The sequence below is a fragment of the Globicephala melas genome, chromosome X, assembly GCF_963455315.2.
Source record: "Globicephala melas chromosome X, mGloMel1.2, whole genome shotgun sequence".
In the NCBI taxonomy this organism is placed as follows: domain Eukaryota; kingdom Metazoa; phylum Chordata; class Mammalia; order Artiodactyla; family Delphinidae; genus Globicephala; species Globicephala melas.
The window spans coordinates 101609514-101625561 of NC_083335.1; the positions used below are offsets into that span (position 1 = coordinate 101609514).

Consider the following 16048-nt stretch of genomic DNA (forward strand, 5'->3'; position numbering starts at 1 on the left):
CCACTGGGTTTTTATGGAGTGAGAACAAGCTGAAACATCTAAATATAGTTTTTTTGCTCATGGCAGAAATGGCCATGTGGGTCTATGTTCTTAGTTCCAGCTATTACTGGTTAACCGGTAAAAGGAAAATTGATACCTGCTTGGGGGGTGGGTGCGAGGGGGGGAATTGGACATTCAGTGAGAGACACTGCAGGTCGGGTTTACTTTTGAGACTATCCCAGAAAGTCACTTTAAGCTCCAGCTCATAGTTTTTCCCATCTCCCTTCTCTCTACTTCTTAGAGATTATTTCATAGACAGAAAACCAGAAATCACTTTTCAGCTCATTGCCTTTGGACAGGGAGGATATTATTATCTATTCTTATAAATGAGGGAACAGAATCTCAGTGTTTACGTAAACTGCTCACGGAGACAACATTTTGATACTGTACCTGGAACATACTGTTGTCATAAAACTATGATCTTTTTGGCTGAACCTAGTAGGTGCTCAGTAAATGTTTGAAGAAGGAGGGAAGCAATGATACAGTGTATGGTTTATTAGAATTCCCAGCACCTCTATCCCAGTGTAATTCATCTTCTCCTTCAGCACAATCTCTCTTATTTATTGCCTAACCTATACTGTTTCTTTCTTCTCTTTTGTTCCCAGAAATGTGCGTGAAGACAAAAGTGACAATGAATCGTCAAAGTATTTTAAAATATACACATACTATCAACTTTTTACTGGATAATTTTCTGCTCAGCTTCTTGTGTAAATTGAGACCAAATGGACTGCAAGCCCCTTAGGGGCAGGGTGAGAAAGCTCAGGCCTTTAAGGCTGTATCCACGGACACAGCATACTGCCTAGCATGAGTAGAGCCTAGCAAATGTTGAGAAATGAAGGCTGTCATCTACATGCAAATGAAGAATAGCAGACAGAAGTAATGAAGATGAGAGTAAATTCTCCCCAGTGGATATTTCCCATGGGATCTCAGGGAAAGCAGATTAGGATTTGAAAAAGGTTTACAATTTCTGCTGCATTATAGGCCTTTTTATAAGTGAAAAAAGAAAGAGAGTTTTTCCTCAATATTCAAGGGTGCAGACATTCACTGGGCTGCATGAAGACAAACACAGTGACAACATTCACTAAAATATTTTTGCTTTTTGAGGAAACATGGGAACACAGTTATCTCTAAGAAGGATTCATACACTCTGCATTAGAATTCAGTCCAAAATTCATATTTCACTATAAAAGAAAAAATTCCTATCACACTAGAAATGCTGCACCAATGATAATACACTGAAAGAAAGGCAAAAAAAACACCCCCATGCTGTCCACCATGTTTGTATAGTCATACTAATCAATCATCTACAACATCTGCAATTAACAAATAACCCTGAAAAAAATAAGTCACGGGCATTCAGTGACTTGGGCCTGAAGGGGAGATGGATGCCGGGTGGCTAGCTCTATTAGGAATGTAGCTGATCTGATCTCCTCGATTACAGAGAGCTGACCCAGTTCCCGGTATTCACATGCAAAGAGCTGACACCATTAATGGTCTAGCGTGAATACATCCCACCTCCATTTAAGGTGATTAAAGGGTTTACATTTCTTTTCTTCTTCTTTCTTTTATTTCTTAGAGAAATAATTCGTGGATGGTAGCAAATAATTTTTAGCACTTGTAAACGGAAAACAAATATCAGAGAACACAGACCTAAGTTTTGAATGCCAAGAAGATGCAGCTGTTGAAAACTGGTGGATTAATGTTGCGGAAACTCTGGCTACGCAGAGCGATCCCTGGACCAGCAGCAGCAGCAGCAGCATCACCAAGGAGCTCATTGGAAATGCACACTCTCGGGCCCCACCTCAGACCTGCTGAGTCAGCATCTACATTTAACCACCTCTCCCACCCATCCCAGGGGATCCTTATGCACATTAATGTTTTGAGAAGCAGCTGCTTCAAGCAAGAGCCCTCCTTTGGATTCAGAGGGAACAGCAAAGAACCTTGGAGGACAGGCTGCCTGCCTGGCACCCATTCACTGAGCCAACCCCTTTTTTTCCCAAACAGATTTACATCAGAAGGTGTGTTTTTCAGTTTCTGCAATGACTTCATTTGCTGTTGTAGAAGAAATTCCAAACTAAAAGGCACATCCATATGTAAGAAGGAAAACATTTATCATTTAGAAACTCACTTTTCCAAAAATACAACTATGTTTCATATATTTATTCCAGCGACTTTTCAAACTTGGCTGAAAATTGTAATCGCCCGTAATGTTTTAAAAACTAATTCCTTTATCTGGGCTCCTGCTCTGGAATATTCCGATTTGGTGATTGTGAGAGATGACCCAGGTTACTGTATTTTCAAAACTCAACAGTTAATTTTGATGTACAATTAGGATGGGGATTTATGGCTTGATTCTTTGGCTGTTAATATGCAGGGTGTTGCAGGAGGGTGCCTCCTGAGGAATGCTTGCCCTGGCAACTTCCATCTCTTGATTTGGTCTGGAAGCAGTGTCCATTAGACTGCCCCCAAGAATTTTTTTCTATAAGGTTTATGAATTCTGGAGCCCCCGCTCAAGTTGATGCTCACAGCTCATCCTGCTTAAGTTGAGCGGCAGCCTCTGAAAACACTCTGTGATAGACTGGGCAATTTACACCATTGAAAAACTAGGCAAGAAAAGAGGTAAAGCAGAGAAACAAGACTGAAGTGAGTTTCTTCCCTGGTCTTGTCAGGCTCATAAGTTCCTGGGCAGTCGAGAAGTGACCCTCCTCCTTAAATAAATAAGACATGTCAGAGGGCTAAAAATATCCATGGATTCCATTTTTATAGGAAGAAGAAATCAATTCATTCAGGAAGATGGCAATACAGTTGACCATTGAACAATGCAGGAGTTAGAGGCACCGACCCTCTGCACAGATGAAAATCCAAATATGGCTTATAGTCTGCCCTCCATATCCGTGGCTCCCCATTCTCCACAAATTCAATCAACTGTGGATCATGTAATACTGTAATTTTTACTACTGAAAAACTCTGCATGTAAGCGGACCTACACAGTTCAAATCTGTGTTGTTCAAGGGTCAACTGTATTCAACACGTGGTATTGACTGATTTTAAAACTGTATTTAACAGATGGTATTGACCTCAATCAAGGAAGCAGGTGAATAGAAAAGTAGAGCAAAGGCCAAGGAACTAGGAAGGACTTGTCATGAACTCTTGGAAGGAGATTTTGAGATCAATAATTTTTTTTTATAATAGACTTTTTGGATTAAAGGACGTTTCTGTTCCCTCAACACAGTGTATGCTTCCTTATTAAGTCTACTTAATAAGTCTACTGTGTTTGTTCTAGAACCTATGTTTGCTAGTTTACTATATAATGTAATTATGAAATTACAAATTATGCAAAGGGATCAAATGTGAGTGCAAAATAAAAAGGTTGTTTCTATAAAAACTAAGTTGAAAATTTTGAAAAGGCTGGAGTCTCTACATATGAGTGAAATCATACAGCAGTTGTCATTCTGCATCTGGTTTATTTCACTTAGCATAATGTACTACAAGTCCAACCATGTTGTTGCAAATAACAGGATTTCCTTCTTTCTTAAGGCTGTATAACAATCCACGGTATGTATATACTACATTTTCTTTATCCATTCATCTGTCGATGGACATTTACATTTTTTCCACGTCTTGGCTATTGTGAATACTTCTGCAAGGATCATGAGAATGCAGGTATCTCTTCAAAACTCTGATTTAAATTTTGCATAAATACCCACAAGTGGGATTGCTGGATCACATTACTAAGAGGATAGATCTCATGTTAAGTGTTTTTACCACACACCAAAAAAATAATGATGAGGGCAGGAGGAAACTTCAGGAGGCCATAGATTTATTTATGGTCTTGACAGTTGTGAAGGTTTTACAAGTGTGTATTTATCCCCAAACTCATCAAATTGTATATACGTTAAATATTTACAACTTTTTACATATCAACCATGCCTCAATAAAGGGTTGTTAAAGAATTAAAAATGTCCCTCATCATCTGACCACAAAAAACCCAAAGGTCACTAAAACAAAGTCCTGTTAAATTAGGTGTGGATGAGTCAATTCTTAAAGATGGGGGCAAATAAAAAATACAGGAGGATTCTGTAGTCATACTGCTTCACATACTGTTTTACTCCCTTTTAAAGAAACTGAAATTGGAAATGGTAGATGATGCATTAAGAACAGAGTTATAGCCAAAAAGACTTAAATTTCAAATAAGGAAACCAATATTTAAGGAAAAGGTCTGGCACTACTTGAAAAGATTAATAAATGAATGTACTTGTATTTTTATTTTAAAAAATGTTTATTTCTTTTACATGTAACTGTGCAGTTTTCCCAGCACCACCTATTGAAGAAGCTGTCTTTTCTCCACTGTTTATTCTTGCCTCCTTTATCAAAAACAAGGTGACAATATGTGCGTGGGTTTCTCTCTGGGCTTTCTATCCTGTTCCATTGATCTATATTTCTGTTGCTGTGCCAGTACCATACTGTCTTGATTACTGTAGCTTTGTAGTATAGTCTGAAGTCAGGGAGCCTGATTCCTCCAGCTCCGTTTTTCTTTCTCAAGATTGCTTTGGCTATTGGGGGTCTTTTGTGTTTAAGACCTAAATAGACATTTCTCCAAAGAAGACATACAGATTGCCAACAAACACATGAAAGAATGCTCAACATCATTAATCATTAGAGAAATGCAAATCAAAACTAAAATGAGATATCATCTCACACCAGTCAGAATGGCCATCATCAAAAAATCTACAAACAAAAACGCTGGAGAGGGTGTGGAGAAAAGGGAACCCTCTTGCACTGTTGGTGGGAATGTAAATTGATACAGCCACTATGGAGAACAGTATGGAGGTTCCTTAAAAAACTAAAAATAGAACTACCATATGACCCAGAAATCCCACTCCTAGGCATATACCCTGAGAAAACCATAATTCAAAAAGAGTCATGTACCACAATGTTCATAGCAGCTCTATTTACAATAGTCAGGACATGGAAGCAACCTAAGTGTCCATTGACAGATGAATGGATAAAGAAGATGTGGCACATATATACAATGGAATATTACTCAGCCATAAAAAGAAATGAAACTGAGTTATTTATAGTGAGGTGGATGGACCTAGAGTCTGTCATACAGAGTGAAGTAAGTCAGAAAGAGAAAAACAAATACCGTATGCTAACACATATATATGGAATCTAAAAAAAGAAAAAAGTTTCTGAAGAACCTAGGGGCAGGACGGGAATTAAGATGCAGACCTTCTAGAAAATGGACTTGAGGATGTGGGGAGGGAGAAGGGTAAGCTGGGATGAAGTGAGAGAGTGGCATGGACATATATACACTACCAAACGTAAAATAGATAGCTAGTGGGAAGCAGCCACATAGCACAGGGAGATCAGCTCCGTGCTTTGTGACCACCTAGAGGGGTGGGATAGGGAGGGTGGGAGGGAGAGAGACGCAAGAGGGAGGGGATATGGGGATATATGTATATGTATAACTGATTCACTTTGTTATAAAGCAGAAACAGACACACCATTGTAAAACAATTATACTCCAATAAAGACGTTAAAAAATGTTTATATCAAGTGTATAATCTATTTTTATGGTACCTGCTTTAGTCTAATAACCATCTGTCTTGATTATGCCAGATAAGTCAACTCCACTTGGAAAAATCTTCAACAACATGTTTTCAAACTCCATCTCCCCCCCCACCCCCCACAAAGATTGGTGCCAATGGCCCTCATTCCAGAAGCACAGTTTGTAGAGAGAGTATTACTGATAGGAATGTGCTGGGTCAGGGGTATTGTGTTGAGGAATAAAATAGTGTTGAGAACCACTAATTTAAAGACAAATACATGCTTATTTCATACATGCATTTTATAAAGTTCTATTACTATCTGTACCAACTTTAAATACCAATATATATTATAAAGCAGAAACTAACACACCATTGTAAAGCAATTATACTCCAATAAAGATGTTTAAAAATAAATAAATAAATACCAATATATGTAGTTTACCATTTAATTGTGACACTCATCCAGAACATGTTCTCTAATTGCAGCTATTTAACTACATTTATGAGGACACACTCAGCACATCACAAAATCTACAAAGAGTATATATAAAAGTGAACAGGTTTTCATCTAGACTTGTCTCATGCTGCCCACAAACATAGAGCTCTAGATTAAAATGTTACTTTCCATAAATTGTCACAAGAACCTCTCACCTGTATTACTTCAAATTTGTGTACCTGACATGCCATGAAGTCTCCAAGTATTTAAAACATTGCCCCTCTAAGAAAAAAAAGGCACCATGTGAACATCTTTTTTGCAGAGCAGCTCTGCCTGGATCTTGTGGAATGTGAACAGAGAGAAACTATCCTAGGGGCTGTCCTCCACTAACTGGGCCTAGGATGAATTTGTGCACAAGTCAAAGGGAAGTCAGGGCACTAGGAGGCCAACTGCCTTTCTGAGATACCTTGATCTGAAACCTTGTTTATCAGAGATGTTTCATATTGGATCACGGAAAAGCTACCCAATCGTGTCTTCTTAATGGGAAGTGTCAGAGATAGATGAACAAGGAGAGCAGGGGTCACTTGAGCTCAAGTTATGTCCCAATAAGGCAGAGCTATAATTTCTAGTTCACACCTCTGATGTACATTCTTGTATTAGAAAGACTATGCCTTTCTATCCCACAATCCTCAAGGCATACCATCTTCACGCTAGTTTGTACACTACTCTTCCTTGTACACAATGTACCAAACTATTATAACATGAATACTATCCTTCATTTTGAAAACATGTAAAACATACTTTAAAAAACATAGTGATTTCTATGAAGTAGTTACTATCTCATTCAGAGGTAAATTGATTCCCAAAATATAGAAGGGGATTATATGTTATAAATTTGTATATGATTGTATTTTTAGCACAGGAAAATGCATAAAAGAAACTCGTAAGAAATTAGAAACAAGTTAAGCAATAGAAAACTCCTGTGTTAATCCTTGTCTAGGGACTAGCCTTTCCCACAAAAAATTTTAAAAGTGGTGATAAAACATATTAATATGAAAAACATTGAAAGGAATTCATACTTCACTTATTAACCACATGCACAATGGTTAAAAGGAGGTAAGACCAATGAGCTGCCTTTTAAATTAAATAATCAAACCTGAAATACCCTCTCTTAGATGGCATGGAATTACTTGACCTGGTCATATTTATTTGTGTTCATACGTGAAGCACTGGATGTAAGCCACAGTATAAAGCTGAAGTAGAACATATTTCTAGTTACAAAGCCATCTAGCATGGCTTCTTCAAGGGAATGTCCTCAATAAATAGCATTTAGATGAATTAATAGCAACAGCTACTACAACATGATGTACAGCTTTTCATACTGGATATTCTATATGGCTTTGCAGTAGCAGTTTCCAAATTATATTCAATGTAGTGCAACTTTCTCAAAAGATATCAATATATACTGCGTGCAAAATGCTTGCAGGACATGCTGGATGCTATGAACATCCCTTAGAGCATCAAAATATATTCTAGCAAATTAAAAGGTCTGACAAATCCTGCAGGCATTTATTAAATTTACCTACAATGATTCCAGTTTTTCCCCAAATTGTTCAACCGTAGAACTATTTACCAAGGAATACTTATTAACATCTCATAGAAAATTGACATACTATGATATAGTTTGGCTCACTGTCATATGTATGTCTTTAATCAAACTCTGGTGGAGTAGGTAAGAGAGATCACATTTTTTTGCAGGTAAGAGAGTTCACATTATTTTTGCAGGTAAGAGAACTAGGGTAATCATTAATTCCCAATGCTTACTCAAAGATTAAAAAATAAATAAATAAATGATTGTTACCTACATGGACTCCAAAATTTAATATGCTAAAGTTTGCATACAATTTGACAATATTTTCTAGCAGTAATTAAGAGATTTAAGAAACTCTAGAGTTAAAACAAATTGTTTTCAATAACTATTGTCTTTAAACACAAGAGAATTATAAGATTTTGCTTTCTATTTGTGTACTGATGGTTGGAAATGGCTTCAATTGCTCTGCTTTTGGGAATTAAATTATTATTGGCTGCAGATCCTTAAATATTTTATTTCAGAAAATCAGTGTTTTTGCTCTCTTTCTCAATTTCTGCAGAATTTCTTCTTTAATTTACAAGTGGAAACAGTATAAGAAGTTAACAATCATTCCTATGTTTGTGAACACTGTGTAAAAAAAGGAAAGGAAAAGAGTATGCATTCTTTAAATATGATTTTCTTCAAATATAACCAGACAAGATTATGTCTTTTGACTAAATTGTGATATGTTTCACAGCCACCTAGATGCCAAAGATGAAGGGTTGACGGCTTCTGTCTCAAGTCTTCTTGAAGCTAATAAGAGAGGTGATGCCAACTTGGCAGCATCAATGCCCTGTTGGATAGGCGACTCGAGTCCCGGAGTCTGGGTGAGAAATTTGGCCTGGCATCTGGGGGAATTTCTACAGAAAGCAATCAAACGCAGAAAAAGGAACCACATTTTGAATTGTTAAAACAAACGAACAAAAACAACTACCATCTAAATATGACAGGTATATTACAGTTAAGATTAGCATTTCCACCATGGACTGTTGGCATTCTTGGATTTAATATTAGTAATTCAAATATTTAATGACAACCTTTAAAGCTTATGATATAGTTAAATCCATTTGTCTTTTTCCAGTATGGCTTTCTTCCTTTATGGTTATATTTTTAAAAGCATTTTCCACCCCAATGTCACATAAATATTCATCTGAAGTTTTCTCTAGTAAAGTTTCAATTTTATATTTATATCTTTAATCCGCCTAATGTTAATTTTGGTGTATGCTACACAGTAAGGATCCAACTTCTTTCTTTTCAAATGATAAAATTTTCCCAAATGTAATTCGAAAAATAAACCTTTTTTGGGGCCACTATTTGAAATAAATATTTTAAAGTGCTACATTTGTATTTAAACTTGGGTACTCATTATTCTGCTCCATAGTTGTATCTGATGTGTCTGTCCATCCCTACAAAAATAATACCTTTACAAAAATTACTGGAGCTTTAATATGTATTTTAATATTGGAATGTAAAATTGATCATTGACTAGAATGATGGTTATCAGGGGCTGGGGGTGGGCAGATGTTGGTCAAACTGTACAAACCTCCAATTATAGGATGAATAAGTTCTGGATGTACAGCATGGTGACTATAGTTAATAAAACTGTATTTTGTTCTGGAAAGTTGCTAAGAGAGGAGTAGGCTTTAAATATTATCACCACCAAAAAAAAATATTGGTAATTATGTGACATGAGAGACGTGTTAGCTAAGGCTATGGTGGTAAACATTTTGCAATACATAAGTTTATCAAATCAACTTTTTGTACACCTTAAACTTACACAATGTTATATGTCAATCATGCCTCAAAAATCCTATTTAATAGTAAAAGACTAAGTTAAAAATAAGTAACCAGATCTTATGGCTATTATTTAATATTACTTTAAAAGTTCTAGCTAATGACATGAGTCAAGAAAAATAAGAAGTATATAAGTCTTGGAAAGAGGACTGCCTGAAAAAATATGAAATACTAACTGAAAAACAATTAGGACTAATTAGAGAACTCAGTATAAAAATAAAAATATTAAAATAAATCAATAAATTTCCCTCATATCAACATTAGTAAGCAAAACCCATAAATACCTAAAAGTCTATACACAAATAAAACAAAATACTTTGAGACACAAAAGACGACATGCATAAATAGAAAAACAGGTTAAATTTTCAAGTGAAAACAGTCAATATTTTGATGTGTGTGTTCATTTTTGTCGTAAAGTGTTTTAGGGAACAATATAAAGGGTTGCTGCAGTTTCCAAAATAGCCTTGCTTGATTTATTCAGAATAAATTTACATTATTTTTGCAGGTATTTTCATTTCTTTTTATGTTATATATCCATTAGTTAATCCAGTTATCTCTTGAGTATGTGTGTATCCCCCTCTCCCCACCTTTCTTTCCTTTTCTTTCTATTCTCACTGGCACTGCCCTAGTTCAGCACCTAACTTTTCCACAAGACTTCACCAGTAGCGGCTTTGAAACACCTTCTATGTCCTGAGTTTGGAAGGATAGTTTTGCACCTCCTTTGCCCAACTGCTATTTCACAATCTTGCTAATATCCTGAATACCCACATAAGTGCAGTTTCTATTTCCTAACTCTTATACCATGAATATATTCTACATACGGCTAAAGTAACTTTTCCAAGATACAGATCAGCTGATGTCACTGCCTTCCTCAAAAATCTTTACTAGTTCTCAACTGCCTACAACATGTCATCTGAAGGCTTTGTGGGTTGTCATTTGATACCTCTAAGATCAAGATCCAATCCCCCTTTCAGCCACATCCCCCTAAACTCTCCATTCTGTATCTATTCTCCAGCAAAACTAGGCTTCCCTTTCTCCATAACCATATTTTCACCATCCTTGAAGTCCCAGACTAAACACTACCTACCTCCTTCATGAAAGCTGACCTCACCCGTCTGAAATTAAAATTCTTTCTCCTCTGTGTTCTGATAACAATTTGTTTGCAAATCTACACCAGCATTTATTCCATTATGAAATATTTATTATATGTGGTTATTTGTGTACTGTATAAATGGTAAGGTCCTTCAGGGCAGAGCTCATGAAATATTTATACTTATGTTCCCTACCGCACCATAGGCACAGTATCTTGCGTTTAGTAAGTAATCAATACATGTTTGATGAATTTATTAAAATTAGTAACTTTATGGAATATAAGGGGGTGCATATTACTCTCTTCAATTTAATTATAGCTATCATTTTCAGATGTTCAGCATGTTCCACATAATATGCTAAGCAACTTCCATTTTATTCTCACAGCTTGATGAAATAGGTATTATTAGCCTCATTTGTCACACAATATACTAAGCACCTTATATTTCATTCCATTTTATTCTCATACAACCCTATGAACTCATTTTTCAGTTAACCAAGAGAGTGTATCTTGCCTAAAAGTGGTAGACCCACAGTTCAAACCTAATTTGACTCTAAGCCTGAGTGTGTGTGTGTGTGCACATCTCTGTGTGCACGCATGCATGCGCACATGCAAACTAGTAGAAGTAAAGATAGATATCAAGCCCTAAGAATGAAGGAGTGTGATGAAAGTTCCAGAAGAAACATGTACAAGACAATGTGTGCAAACATTTGCTACTTTGGAGCCACGAAGAATCACAAAGAAAGAAAAGGGTGGGGGCATTTCTTTTTTTGTTTTCCTCTGGCAAAGAGCACTAAACTAGGGAACCAAGAGAGCAATGGTTCAGTATAATTAAGAAAGACTTGGGCAGCGTTGCTGCGCAGCGGCACCATGCTGGTCACCCTGAAGACCGTCCAGCAGATCTTCAAGATCGACATCGACCCAAACGAGATGGTAAGAGCACTGAATGAGAAGACTGAATCTGAAAAGGGTAAAGATGCCTTTCCTGTAGCAGGTCAAAAATTAATTTAGCAGGCAAAATTCTCAATAATGATACTGCTCTAAAAGAATATAAAATTGACGAGAAAAACTTCGTGGTAGTTATGGTGACAAGACCCAAAGCAGTGACACCACCAGCACCAGCTACAACTTAGCAATCTAATTCTGCCACCACTACCACAGTTAGTTCCTCCACAGCACCAGCTGTGGCTCAGGCCCCAACCCCTGCCCTCACTTTGGCCCCCACTCCCACACCTGCATCTGTCACTCCAGCATCAACGACAGCATCTTCTGAACCTGCACCTGCTAGTGCAATGAAACAAGAAAAACCTGCAGAAAAGCCAGCAGAAACACCAGTGGCTGCTAGCCCAACATCAACTGACAGTACATCAGGTGATTCTTCTTGGTCAAACCTTTTTGAAGATGCAACAAGTGCCCTTGTGACAAGTCAGTCTTAGGAGAATATGGTAACTGAGATCATGTCAATGGGCTATGAACGACAGCAAGTAATCGCAGCACTGAGAGCCAGTTTCAACAACCCTGACAGCAGTGGAGTATTTTTTAATGGGAATTCCCAGAGATAGAGAAAGTCAGTCCGTGGTTGACTCCCCTCCAGCAGCGAGTAGTGGGGCTCCTCAGTCTTCAGTGGCTGCAGCTGCAGCAACTACGACAGCAACAACTACAACAAGTTCTGGAGCACATCCTCTTGCATTTTTACGGAATCAGCCTCAGTTTCAACAGAGGAGACAAATTATTCAACAGAATCCTTCCCTGCTTCCAGCATCGCTACAACAGATAGGTCGAGAAAATCCTCAGTTACTGCAGCAAATTAGCCACCATCAGGAGCATTTTATTCAGATGTTATATTGAACCAGTTCAAGAAGTGGGGGGTCAAGGAGGAGGGGGTGGAAGTGGCAGTGGAGGAATTGCAGAAGCTGGAAGTGGTCATATGAACTACATTCAAATAACGCCTCAGGAAGAAGAAGCTATAGAAAGGTTAAAGGCATTAGGATTTCCTGAAGGACTTGTGATACAAGCATATTTTGCTTGTGAGAGAAATGAGAACTTGGCTGCCAATTTTCCTGTACAGCAAAACTTTGATGAAGATTGAAAGAGACTTTTTTTCATCTCACACTTCACACCAGTGCATTACACTAACTTTGTTCACTGGATCGTCTGGGATGACTTGGGCTCATGTCCACATACTTGGTATAAGGTAGTGGATTGTTGGGGGTGGGAAGAGGGGATCTAGAATGCAGGGCGGGGATGAATACCGTGCATGCCTGCTTCAGTTAGCAGATGCCACAAATCCACACAGCGTGTAAAATATTGTACAACCAAAAGTCAGCTTTTGCAGGTCTTTATTTCTTCTATAAAACAGTAGGTAACTTTGCCTAGGTTTCACTCTTGTAGTGTACTAGATCCAGAAACTTAGTGTAATGCCCTGCTTTATACTTCTTTGACTTAACACTGGTTTCAGAAAGAGTCTTTGCTACCTAGAATCTATGGTCCCTATTCCATGGCAACACTGGATAATGGCGTTGTGAAATTGAAAAAAAAAAAAAAATTGGAGCAACTGTAAACAGAAATGCCAAATTACTGATGGTTACTGTTGCTGCTTCAAATAGGTATAAAATTAATGTGTAAGAAAGCCCATTTTTTTCATGATAAATACTTGGGGTTGAGGGGGTAGAGGGGGAATCTTTTCTTAAAATGAAAATAATTGCTGCTATTTTAAATTTCTTGATCATTGAATGTGAGACCCTTCTAATATGATTTGAGAAGCTGTACAAGTATAGGCAGAGTTATTTTCCTGTTTACATTTTTTTGCTTTGTTTTGGGGGGAAAATTGGTAGGTGTCTAATTACTGTTTACTTCATTGTTATATTGCAGTAAAAAGTTTTAAAACCACAGTTGCATGTTTGCTTTTGACATATCCCTTTGTGGAATTAGCACTTTGGGGCCAATGGAGAAATGCAGCATTCACCATCCCTGTCTTCCCCTTCCCTCAGCAGAAATGTGTTTGTCAGCAAGTCGTGAATTCCAACTGCTGCCTTTTTTAAAACCCACAAAATGCTGATTCAGTTCAAACTTGATGCAAGTGTCTCAAAACTGAGTTTCTGATATTTGTAAATGTTTTTCCTTATTAGATAAGAATGTATGACCATTAAAGTCATTTAGGATTATTTGCTTTCGAAAAGAGAAGGTGGACAGAACTATAATCAAGTATCTTTTATTGCACTGGACAGACTGGAGAAATCTTTTGGAAGGGTTGGGAGATGTGGCTGGAAAAGTGCTTTGGAAAATGTACAATCAAGACATCTCATGGAATATTAAAAGAAAAATCTTAATAGCAAAAAAAAGAAAAGAAAAGAAAGACTTGGGCGAAATAGGTAAATTGTTTGGTATGTGAATTATATCACAATACAGCTGTTAAAATAATTATTTGAGGAGCTGTTTAAAATACAGATCTATGTGTTCTACCTCAAGGAATTCTGCTTATGCAGATCTGGAGGGACACAGGAATCTGCATTTTAGAAATCACTTCTAGTTAATTCTGATGCAAGAATTTTTAACTGCTCACATTTTCAGAATCACTGGCACAAAGTGTTAAAAATGCAAAGTCATTATATTTAGGTTTTCAGGTCACATATCTTCAGTGGTGCCATTCATATTATATGCTACATGAATGTCACCCTATGAAGTTGTCCAGTGCACAACATGTACGGATGTGAGCAACATCCCTTTAAAAGTACAAGGTACGATGGGAGAAGAGAGGACTAACATTTCCTTGGTACCTATGATCTGTCAATTACTGTGCTATGCAAGATTGATATATAACTTATATAAGCTATATCTATCTATCTTACTAACATCTTTAAAGTTAGGTAGTATCACCTCTGTTGTACATATGAAGAAACTTACATTCAGAGAACTTTAACATTCCCCATGTTACACAGCTAGCAATTATTCCTTCATCCATTCGATTTATAAACAGCAATTAATGTTTACTGTAAGCCTGGCACCAAGAGAACTAAAACCAAAAAATTAAAGAAAAGTCATTAGAAGAACAGTACCACTGAAAGAATTCCAGCCTTGTACTCTATAGGGCAATGAGAACTCTATATGGAAAACAGACTGAAGTAGTCACCTGTGATGAGGTGGTACTTTGTATTGATACTAGAACTAGGAACATCATAAAAGGATCCATATGAATATATCACAGTATGCTCTCACCATAAATGTCATCTTCTTGCAGCAATGACCAAGAAAGCCATCAAATAGCATTTCAGTTTTTTTAAACTCACAAACATTCACTGAGTAAACACTCTGTCAAACCCTTGATAAGGATAACAAGAAAGTGCCCTGCGCTTTTGATGCAACCTCAAAGGAACCCACTTGTAAGTTAGGACGGCCTTCCAAATGGTTTGATGAAAATCACAAGGCCATTAAAATGTTCATTTTTCCTAAAAATCTAACTGATCCAAGCGGCCACTCTTCTTCTCCATCTTCCTGGGTGAAGATATTGCATCCTCCTCCACTCAGTCTTCATGTCATTAAGTAAATATAATACCTGAAAAAGAAAACTATCCCCTAAAGATACACAATGCCAAGGGCTTATTATGGTAGCTTTTAAGGATATTTAAAAGATTTCTTGATTTGGAGTAGAACTGGCAATGATTGTGCTGAACCACTTCTCTGAAATGGTTAGTAAAATTAGAAAGGGAAAATAACTAACTGAATTCTTATATCCAAGGGGCATTACCAGAAAAAAAGCAAGAAAGTACAGTTCTGCTTTAGTTTCATAGTGTTTTCCTGTTTTCATAAAGAAAATGCTATTACCTTCATTAAAGGTAAACCATTAATAATCAGGATTTTAAAAAGTACATGCAAATATGTTATGAGCTCAAAATAGAATATCAGGAAGTGTTACTCTTGCAAAACCAAAGTGAATTAATAACCAGCTGAAAACATATCATTTAACAAGCTAACACTAAGCAAAAAAAGTTATACAAAATGATGAAAATGGAAGAAAATACGATGGTACAGTTGAGAAAGAATTTAAGACAGTCTGTCACCCAGAAGGACCCAAGTATCATTTTCAATCTCATCAGTACTTTAATATGATATTCAACTTGTCCTTGGCCTTCTCACAAACTTTGCTCTTCTTTGGAACACCCAGTAGGATATTTTTGCTCTTCAAATAGGAGTATTTCAAGATCTCAATGGAATTATCATTACACTCAGTCTGGTCTCTTCACCAAAGCTCTTTATCACCAAACCACCACATGCAACTTTTACATTTAAAGCTCCTGGTAGGAGCTTTGAAACTGGAAATTCAAAATATCAATATTCTATTTGACCTTCTGCTCCATCCTTGGCAAAAAAATAATATCACAAAGGCAAAAATAGAAAAGATTTTAACACATTACTATGTAAAAACTCAAGCATATACAAAAATAGAGAAAGGAGTAAAATGAACACCCATGTATATATTACACAGCCTCAAACAATAAGCTAATCTTGTT

The 16048-nt window shown here is 36.9% G+C and overlaps 1 protein-coding gene and 1 pseudogene across 1 annotated transcript in view; one reads left to right on the plus strand and one right to left on the minus strand.

The window, feature by feature from the left end:
* Nucleotides 1–16048, minus strand: part of IL1RAPL1 (interleukin 1 receptor accessory protein like 1) — a 1328695-nt gene that overhangs the window by 873496 nt on the left and 439151 nt on the right. The gene's annotated exons all lie outside the window — the stretch shown is intronic.
* LOC115846500 (UV excision repair protein RAD23 homolog B pseudogene) lies at nt 11412–12671 on the plus strand (annotated as a pseudogene).